At 39.8% G+C, this 11,352-nt stretch overlaps 1 protein-coding gene across 1 annotated transcript in view; it reads left to right on the forward strand.

The window, feature by feature from the left end:
* SLC25A12 (solute carrier family 25 member 12) overlaps positions 1–11,352 on the forward strand; it is a 189,731-nt gene that overhangs the window by 3,597 nt on the left and 174,782 nt on the right. The gene's annotated exons all lie outside the window — the stretch shown is intronic.

The following is an 11,352-nucleotide window of genomic DNA, read 5'->3' on the forward strand; positions in this document are numbered from 1 at the left end:
AATACTCATGAAGATTACCTATAATGCAACATAAAGACTAAGGTATAGAAGCCCTTAGCCCTTACACTAAGGTATATATCTGTAGAGGAAACTTGTTACATACAAACACCTAAGACTAACTGAGACAGTGTGCTGTGTCCTACCCCACACTACAGTGGCTGCTGGGGGAAGCTGGTGTCCCGGGACCTGCATAGCTTCAGTGGGGCTGTCAACCCCAGGTGCCTCCATTCTCCCTGAACTTACTTCCCAGTTTGCCATCTGAAGCAGAAAAATTAGCCTTTTGGTTTTATATCAGGATCGTTTATTAGCATTTTACTCTATGGCTTAGGAAGAATATTTCCATCCTGCCCTCCAGTGTGTTCAGTTTTAGTGTGAGGAAATGCTTTTATTTATTTACACTTTTCAAAAAGTCAAATGAACATTCTTTCCAAGAACCTGGAGTCCTGCATAAGCATAAGTTGCATATTTAACAGGGACCTGTCTCCGTAGCTGACTGGACCCCCTGAGGTTAAGGTGCAGCTTCGAATGATTATTTATGTTCAGGCAGAAAGTTGCTAGGGCACTCTCTTAGCCAACTTGTTGGCAGAATATTGTTTCCTGAACCACTTGAGACAATGGTAGACATGTTACTGGGTAATCTTTGGGGCTTCCCAGGTGGTGCCTATCAATGCTGGAGACCTAAGAGATGTGGGTTTGAGCCCTGGGTTGGGAAGATCCCCTGGAGGAAGACATGGCAACCCTCTCCAGTATTCTTGCCTGGAGAATCCCACGGAAAGGGGAGCCTGATGGGCTGTGGTCCATAGGGTCACAAAGAATTGGACACAACTGAAGCAACTTAGCACCCAATCTAGGGGGACCCTTAGAGAAAATGTATAAATGCTCCCTGTGTTTTTGAGGATAGGTAATGTCATATGCAAGACAGTTACAGGAAATCAAGGGGGTTTCTCCTTGCTGTCTGTGCCCTGCCTCCCTGTCTCTGGCAATGCCTAGAGGAAGCCAGGAGGCAGGGGAGGGGGCTTTAATCATATGTGACCCTCCTGTCCCTCCCATTTTGGATTTGTATAATGACATTTTCTGGATCATATAGTTCCTGGGCAAATGAAACTTTACGTTCCACCCCCTTCCAAGGAGATTGCCTGTGACCCTCCTACATAGAAATTCTGAAGATTTTGTGAATCTATAGCCATTTACAGGCATCATCCAAGTGGGCTCAGAGGAGAGCACGTTGCAGCCTCCGGAGCAGCCTGTCAGTGTGATTAAGCAGAGAAGAATGGGACCAGAGAGGGCTAACTTAGCTGTCGGGTAAGACCAAACTTTGTCCCCAGGGAGTTGCTCTCAGGCACAGTCTGGCCTACATTCATTTCAAGCTGCTCCAACCTCTTGGCTTGAAAGATATTACGGGAGATTTGTAAGCAGAAATAGTGCTTCAGCATAACAGCCGATCCATCGTTGGAGCAGCAGCCTACCTGGACTGGTGGCGGGGGCCACGAGAGGGAAGGGATGGGAAGGCTGAGGATGAGGGTGGTCCCAGATCTCACTCACTGATGAATTTGAGTTTTATCTTTTTTTCTTCAAATTGAGTTATAGTTGATTTACAATATTACATTAATTGCAAAATGATTCAAACATTTTATAGATTATATTCCATTTACGGGCTTCCCAGGTGGTGCTAGTGCTAAACACAGCAGTGCTAAATACCTGCCAATACAGCAGATGCAAGAAACTTGGTTTCATCCTCTGGGTCAGGAAGATCCCCTGGAGGAGGGCATGGCAACCCACTCCAGTATTCTTGCCTGGAGAATCCCATGGACAGAGGAGCCTGGGGGGGCTACAGTCCTAAAGAGTCGGACACAACTGAAGTGACTTAGCACGCATGCAAGCACACATGTTCCATTTATAGTTATTATAAAATGTTGGCTGTATTCTCTGCATTGTGCAATATATCCTTGTAGCTTATTTATGCATAGTACTGTGTCCTTCTTAATCCCCACCCCCTTTTTGTGCCCTTCTCCCCTTGCCGCTCCCCACCAATAACTACTAGTTTGTTCTCTGTATCTGTGAGTTTGTTTGTGTTATACTCACTAGTTTATCTTTTAGAATCCACATATAAGTGATAACATATGTATTTGTCTTTCTCTGTCTGACTTATTTCAATAAGCATCCTACCCTCCAGGTCAACCCATGTTGTTGCAACAACATTTCATTATTTTCAAATAATGAAAATTTTATTATTTTTTATGACTGAGTAGTATTCCACTGTACATACGTGCTTAGTCACTCGGTTGTGTCTGACTTTTGGCGATTCCATGGACTGTAGGCCACCAGGCTCCTCTGTCCCTGGGGATTCTCCAGGCAAGAATACTGGGGTGGGCCGCCATGCCCTCCTCCAGGGCATCTTCGCAACTCAGGGATCGAACCCAGGTCTCCCACATGGCAAGCAGATTCTTTACCATCTGAGCCACCAGGGAAGCCCAAGAATATTGGAGTGAGTAGCCTTTCCCTTCTTCAGGGGATCTTCCTGACCCAGGAATCAAAGCAGGGTCTCCTGCCTTGCAGGTGGCTTCTTTATCAGCTGAGCTACCTTGGAAGCCCCGGTGTACATATACTGCATCTTTTTTATTCATTCATCTGTTCATGGACACTTAGTTATTTCTTGGCCATTGTAAATAATGCTGCTATGAACACTGAGGAACATGTACCTTTTCAAGTTAGAGTTTTCTTTGGATATATACCCAGGAAGTGGAATTGCTGGGTCATATGGTAGTTCTATTTTTATTTTTTTGAGGAGCCTCCAAAATGTATTTCACAGTGGCTGCTGAGTTTTATCTTAAGCGACAGGGCTTCCCTGACCTCATTTCTTGGCACTGGCTCTAAGGAAAGTTGGTTTATCTAAATAAAAATATGTGCCATTATCAACTAGTGTCTATTCTCAATTAGTAAGCTCTGAAAAGTAGCACCTGCTTACAGGCTTCTGGAGAATGAAGAATCCATGCAGATTAAGGCAGAAAGGCAAAAAGTTTCCAAGAGAATTTAGCGATCAGTCAATCAGCCAATCAATAAATACTTAAGTGCATACTTGGCTCCAAGGAGATTATGATGTTATTTTGGTTCTTAGGAAATTAATTGGAAAGCTGAGACTAACATGCTCACAAAATTGTCCATAAAGAAAGAGCAAGTAACCTTGAGACTATAATCCTTACATGAGCAATACCAGGTGTGAGGAGTCACAGATTTTTGCTATCCCTGGCTGCCAAGAACTGAGAAAAATGCTGAACACTAATAAATTCTCAGCAAACTTGCACCTGTTTAAAATCCTTCCTGCAGAAATGACGGTAAAAGGGAAATACTGCTTCCTTTGGCATCTCGAATCCACACTTATAAAAGAGAAAGGAAAATGCTCTCGATCTCATTGTTAGAATTTTTTAAAGTCTGTTTTTTTTGTTTGTTTGTTTGTTTACACATATATGTAACATGTGCTCTTTAAAAACGTTTTAAAAACACAGAAATGGAAAATACAGAAAGTAGAAGTCCCCCAGAAAAGCTGTCTCTGGGTAATCAGTGTTACTGAGTTGATGTATATTCATCCAAAGGGCTTCCCAGGTGGCACTGTTGGTAAAGAACTTGTCTGCCAATGCAGGAGACATAAGAGATGCGGGTTCAATCCCTGGGTTGGGAAGATCCCCTGGAAGGGCATGGCAACCCACTCCAATATTCTTGCCTAGAGAATCCCATGGACAGAGAAGCCTGGTGGGCTATAGTCCATCAGGTCACAAAAAATTGGACATGACTAAAAGCAACTTAGCACACAGCACACCTATTTGTCCAGATTTCCTTCTGTGCATATACCATTTGCTGAACTTTCTAAGGGAAGATATCTATTTTTACTGTGACTAGTCACACATCTGTATACAATAAAAAGCAGCAGACTATGCAAACCATATTCAAGAGGACAGGAATACACAGTATTCATTACCTGTCTCTGTTGCTGTCTACTGTGCATTCTTTTTTCCTTTGGCCTTCACTGCGCCTTTGTTTCTCTCCTCCCAATATCTACACCCTTCTGTATGACGACTCCTTTTACTGTTTTTCCTTTTCCTTCCTGAAATAACGGTACATTCCTGGTCACCTTCTCATATTTTTTCATCTTATTCTTCTGCTGGTTTTATGGTTCTGTTTGCTGTAGTGTGTTTCAGTAAAATATGGTCCTGTAGGATTTTGTGAGACCAGTTCTTAGAGAAAGCAGTTGGACCACTAAGATCAGAGGTTGAAAGTATTTACAGTTTTGGTATTTCCTGTCTAGAAGCATGAAACAGTACTCCTTGGTTAGTCACCAGTTACACTGAATACACTGCAGTAAGAATCTTCGAGGTGGAGATTATGAAATAACAAGGAATTTAATAATAGAAACAACTAGCTGTGCGTCCCTTTCTTGTCCCCCGCTCTCCGCCCCCATACCCCGCACTGGCTGACAAACTAGGCAGAAATGTACCACCGCTTAAACTGCATTTCTCAACTTCTGCTCGCCTCTCACTCAACAAATTCTATATTCAAGACGGAAGCTGTTGAAACAAACAAGGGGGCAGATGCTGCCTCGACCTCTCTTCCCATTGAGCTGCGCTCCCCCATCCACTTTAAGCCAGAGAATAACCTGTCTGGAGAGCATTCTCCTCATCTGAAGCACACACAAACATCACCGCGTTTTCCTTTGCCGGAGAAAGGATAAAGGAAGAAAGGCGGCAGCTGCTCTAGTTGCAGACAGCAAACAGGCCTCACTGTGGTGGCCCCGCAGCCTTCACAAAGGGGGATTCAGCGAGCCAGGCAAGCACAGTGCACAGCCCGAGACTTCCGTGCAGATTCACCTGCCAATGTAATTCATGAAAAATCTGTAAAGAACTGTCCAGGTGAACACCAAAGCACATTTTCCAACTGGTCTTTTATGAAGCTGGAAGAGGAAGAATACAGTTGATGAACTGGAAGGGGCTTCACAGATCACCTAATTTCTCTGCCTCTTCTAGTTTTAAGGTGAAGCTAGTGGGGCCCTTTCAGTGGAAGAAGATTCGTCCCTTCTCCAGCCTGGGTACATTTTAACAATGGAGGTCTTTAAAAAAATTTTTTTATAAGAAATTTATAAGTTATTTCTTGTAGCATTTTACACACAACAGCTCTTCAGATATTCATGTGATACACTTTTATGGCATTAAATTTCTCCACAGGGTAATGAAAAGCCCCCCAAATTATGACATGAAAAATTTCAAATCTTTGCTTTTACATTTAGTGTGTGTGGATTCACAGGGCTGGTGTGTCAGGGGTGGGGACTGTTTGCTTTTGAAATAGCCAAATAAAGTACCTGGTAAACTTTGCTTCCTTTTAGCATCAGTTTCCAAAAAAAGAACTTCTTCACTGTCTTTTGGCAATTTCTGCTTTGTGAAAGTCCTGAGCACAGTCTATTTAAAGGTGCTACTTATCTGCTTCAGATAAATTTATTTTTAAAATTTCCTTAGCTTACAGTTCTATTTTATTTGAACAATATAGTAATATTAAACAAAATGTTATATCAGAGTAACACATGTTTTTTAAAAACATGCAATTATAATAAAGTTTACAACAAAAAGCAATAGTCTCCCATCCTGCTGTCTCCCAATCTGACCTGATTCAACCAATTTGAACTGTTTTTGTTTCTAGTTACTGCTCAGAGCCAGCCAATTATACTTTATTATATTTAGACTCTCATTTTCTTTACACTTCTTTTATCTGGAGTTCATAATTTCCTATTCTAATTTGGACCAATTACTTTTGTAGGCATGTAATTCAGTTGCCATCCTCAGATTTCATTGGGATCGGATATGTTTTACTGTTTCTTGTCCTCCACATCTTACATGCTCTTTGATTTCACCTTCATGGCACTGAAATAGATCAACTGGTAACTTCATTATAAAGTTTAAGAAGTAAGTTTTCTGTTTCATAGATTTCTAAAACCACCTTTCTTTTGCTTTCACACTTGCGTATGGGATTCTAGATGGAAAATAACTTTCCGTCAGAACTTTGAATTCATCGTTCCATTGTCTTTCAGCATGAAGTATAATTGATAGGCTGGTGCTATTTAAATTCTGACTTCTCTCCCAAATTTCCTGTGTTTTTCCCTCTGAAACAATCTAGAACTTTTATGCTCAATGTTTTGAAATAATTTAGCGTACATGTATATCCTGTTAGGTAAGTGGTATAGTGGTTAAAAACGAAAGTGAATTATACTGCCTGGACCCAAATGCTGTCTGTCCCCTCCCAGCTGTGTGACTTTGGGCGAAATAATCTCCCTAGTCCTCACTCAAGGAGGATACATACCATGTGTGCCTCTGAGGACTGTGAGAACTGAGATTCTCACTGTTGCAGGTGGTTGGCAAACAGTCGACTTTCCATCAATGTTAGTGATCATTCTGCTCAACTTTTCAGTAAAGTCTTCTAATTTGAAGATTCATGCCTGCACCTCTGAGGAACTATCTTCCCTTTCTTTGATAATGTCCTTCTGTTTGCTTTTCCTCTCTGAAAATAAGCCAGCCATCAGATTTCCTACATTGATTTCTCTTTTCTCTCCTATTTTCTCTTTATATGTTCTGGGAAATTTCTTCAACTTTATATTCCAAGTTTCCATTGCCTTAATTATATAACACACTCATTTTAAACTGCTGAGAACTCTTCCTTATTCACTGATTGTTCCTACTTTATAGTATTGTTTTTACTTCATATATGCAATATCTTTCCCAAGTCTTATTTTGAAAACTTGAAAACATACAGGTTGAAAGAATCACAATGGTGAACACCTGTATATCCCTCCCACCTAAATTCAATAATTTAAGAGTTTCGTCATATTTGCTTTATTTATGTACAAATATCTGTGTGTGTGTGTCTGTCATTTACACATACTTTTTTTCTGGACCATTTGAATGTCAGTTGCATGTCACTAAATAGTTTTGCATGTGACTTCTAGGAATAAAGACATTTGCCTACCTCATCACAATACCATGATCACAACTAATAAAATTAACAAAATCTCATATCATCTAATATAGAGTCCATATTCAGATTTCTCTATTGTCTCAAATGTATGCAAAATCTACCAAGTATAAAATGTCCATGCCTTTCCACTCAGCGATTCCAAGACTATGTTGCATATATACCCCCACCACATGTACAAAATGAAGTACACACAAGAACATTCACTGCAACACTGCCTATGAAAGCAGAAGATAAGAAACGGCCTAAATGTCCATTAATATGGGATTGGGTTAAACAAACTGAAACCAAACTATGGAATAAATATCAAATAGCTGACTCTGAAACCAAACTATGGAATAAGTATCAAACAACTGTTTAGAATTAGCATGTTTAGAATTGAAGTATTCTGATATGTACTAATAAAGATAAGTTAAATTTAACTGGAAGAGATTCTAAGTACTGCATGTAGTATATCACCATTTGTATTGAAACAAAGTGATGGATGTTTGCAAACTGGTAATTAACTCTGAGGGGCAAAAGAGAAACTGGGAAAAGTAACTGCCTCTGGAGAAGTGACTTAGGTGACTGGGTGGAAAGGAGGGCAGTTTACTTCTCAAATACTGTTACTTATTTTGAATTCTGTGTTCATATTACATTATTAAAAAGTCAGTGCTTAATCAATGAGTATTTAATCCCATATAGCAGTGGTTCTCAGCCAAGGGTGGTTTTGCCCCTCTGGGGTCCATGTGGCAGGATCTGGAGACATGCGTGGTTGTTACGGCTGGAGGTGGGGGCAGTCCTGCTGGCGTCCAGGGGTAGAAGCCACAGCTGCTCGTAACCAGCCAGTACCCGGGTCAGCGGGCTTCCCTGGCGGCTCAGCAGGAAAGACTCTGCCTGCGCTGCAGGAGATGCGGGTTCCATCACTGGTAGGGAAGATTCCCCTAGACGAGGAAATAGCAGCCCACTTCAGGATCCTTGCCTGGGAAAGCCCATGGACAGAGGATCCTGGAGGGCTACAGTCCATGGGGTCACAACTTAAGAGACTGAACGTGAGTCAGCACAGCAGTGATCTGGCCCAAAATGCCAACAGTCCTGAGGATGAGAAACCCTGCTGGAGAGCAGTTCTTCTGGATGATAAGGTTTGAGAAGAGCTAAGCAAGACTGAAGGAAGGGACAAAAAGAAAGTCATGGGCCTATGCCTAAGTATTCAAATCACTGTGCCTTTAAGATAATTCATATTTCTAGCTGTGTAGGAGGATGGTTGGAGAGGTCCAAAATGCTCTTGTTTACACAGCTAATTCTAGACTGGTACAGGATCAAGCATCTGTAACCTTAGTTGGTGTTAATAATTTTAACTGCTGTAAACAGTAGTGTAGTCACTGTAAGAATGAGGTCAGACTAAAGGTCATGATTTCTAGGACTTTAATCTCTACACACAGCACATATACAAGAACGTGCATGCATTGCAGCATTGTTTGTAATGGAAAATACTGGAAACAACCTAAATAATAGGGAACTGGTAGAGTAACTTATAGCATATCTGTACAATGGCTACCATGCAGCCATAACTCTAATGATTTCCGAGATACCATTAACTTCAGGGACTTCCCGGGTGGTCCAGTGGTTAGGACTGTGTGCTTCCACTGTAGGGGGCGTGGGTTCAATCCCTGGTCCGGGAACTAAGATCTCCTAGGCAGCGCTGCACAGCCAAAAAAAAAAAAAACACACCAAACCCCAAAACAGCAGTTGTTTCTGAAGGTTTGGGGCAAGGAACTTTTCACAGTATGCACTTTTACATTTTTGTACTATGTGCATACTACTTTTTATATAGATAGCTCTGCCTAAAGTCAAGGAGTAAATTCAAAGTGCTGTGTGACTCTACTGCAATGCATAATACAAGGAGAATGAAATATGTATTACAATAAAGATGTAAAGGCATATGGAAACATAAAAGTTGTAGATGTTGAATAACTGAAAATGTTGAGAGGAAATGAGGAACTTCAAGCCATGCTTCAAATGAGGCACCAATAATCTCGGTCATTATAAACAAACATCCTTTTTCCTGATACTTAAGGTTTTGAACAGAGGACAGTTGGGGTATTTGTCCTGTGACTAGGTCAAACATGCAACTGAGGTATTTCCCAGATGGCAATAAAAGAAAGCACCACTTATGAAGAGCCTAGTAGGGGTTGGCATGCTTACGACTTGGTCAGCCTACTTGATAGAAGATGAAATGGAGTAGTGGAAGCCAGGTATTATAGTCCTGGTTTTGCCACTAATTCAGTATGACCTTAGGCAAGTGAACTTCTGGATCTGTTGTCTATCTATAAAAATGAGAGTGTAGCCCCTAAAAGTCAAATTTGAAAAATGAAATGGATAATTCCTATTCCTAAGGGAAAAAATGTCACAAAAATATGGAAAAGTATTCAGCTTTCCCATTAAGCAAAAGGAATACAAATTTGAGATTTTATATCTGTGGAGACAACAAAACCAACATACCATACCACTGAAATTCTGTTAAAATCAGTACAAACATTAATATCTGTAATTTACAAAGCATTCTGAAAAATATGACATGTTTACATAACTGAACCATGGAGATAGTCCTACCCTTTGACTCAGTTAACTGTACTTCCCAGGAATTGGGATACCTAATGGATACATATATGTGTGTGTATACACACACACACACACACACGAAGATATTAATTCATTTGAATGTTGTAATAATAAAAGAAAAAATCTAGGCAAATGGTTTAATATGGGAACCTCAACTTGAAATATTGTACATCTTTGAGAACCATTTTAAACACTAGAAATGTTAAAAAGAAAATGCTACTCTGTTCAATGTATACAGAGATAATATACAAATACAAAATAATTTCACTTGGAAGAAGTATGGGTATCTTATTTAATCAGCATTTAATATTTTTAAACTGGCTTGTAAGTTCTAATAAAAAGAACTTAAGAATGAATTTGAAGAATTCAGTCATTTGACCTCTGAGGTCTGTGATTCTTTATTTCTTTGATACAGCATTGAAGGCTTTGCTGTGAGGAAACTCTAGTGGACAAGATAATGGTGGATCAGATAAATCTTCAGAGTAGACAAGACTCTGGTACAGCAAGCTGAGGCCCAGGCAATTTGGAGACAGGGACATATAGTGGGTTTTTCTCTTCCTCTTATACAGTAACTCAGGTATGAACTGAATTTTGTGATTTATTTTTAAAAATTATTTTAGATATATACTACATCTATACCCACATCTGAGTAGAAAAGCTCGAGTGATGAGAAAAGATGTAAAAAGGATAAGCACAGATATTAGAACAGGGAGGAAGCCTGGAGACAAGTCTAGTACAACCTCATTTTACATCAGTGTTTTTCACTGATGTTTTGAAAGGAAACATGATATTATATGTAGAGAAAATGCAACTTGGAGAAGAAATGGGAAAAAATAGTAGTGGAGGGGAGGAAGGGAAAAAGGTAAAGGCAGCAAATAAAATACTGTACATCTATGTGTATGTGGATGATAAAGGGGATGAAGGCTCCTACCACAGTGTAAGAAGTGACCACTAAGCCCAAAAGGTAGCTGCGTTGGGCTTCATACATGGTTCTATGTATCTATCCTGGTATTTAACTATCCTGTTCTAAGTAAAGATCTTATATCAGACTTACTCGTCTAACTCAAAATGAAAGTACAGCCTTTCAAGTCTGAAAGAGTAATGCTAATAAACTAGACCTTTAACCACAGAATATTGTTTTTTTAAAAAAACTACAGAAACTGGTATCACATTGACTTTTTCTGGTTTCTACATAAAGAAGGATGTTGAAAGATAATTTATTTAGATTGTACTGATTTTTTCTCCTCAGAGCTCATTTTTAGGCATCAATTGTTAATTTCCAAATTAAAATATTTAAAATCTTATAATAAATTCAGATGGAAAACACATTTTTTCCATCTGGCTTCAGAAGGGCTTTGCATTGGTTCATTCTATCTGTATAACTTAGGTACATGTATGTACTCTCAGAAATCAAGTTTTATGTATATAAACCTCTGAGATGAGACTGAAACATTCGCAAAACTCTTAAGGGTCCGGCTCTAGTGCCATTGGTATGCTGGTGGCCACAACTATTTTGTGTCCAGAGGGTACTACTCACTTTGCTTCTGTATTTGACAGAATTTACTGATGAAAAAGAGCTGATGAAGGACAAGTTAGTGCTTGTCCAAGATGGGATTTTGCCTTGAGCATTGAACAAATCAGATTTTAAAAGTAAAGTTCAACTTAAAAAAAAAAAAAAGTAAAGTTCAACTTACATCCCATTTTTGATGTCATACAATACCTGGCTTACTGGCACAAGTTAAA

This window comes from Odocoileus virginianus, chromosome 13 (assembly GCF_023699985.2).
Source record: "Odocoileus virginianus isolate 20LAN1187 ecotype Illinois chromosome 13, Ovbor_1.2, whole genome shotgun sequence".
NCBI classification, from domain to species: Eukaryota; Metazoa; Chordata; class Mammalia; order Artiodactyla; family Cervidae; genus Odocoileus; species Odocoileus virginianus.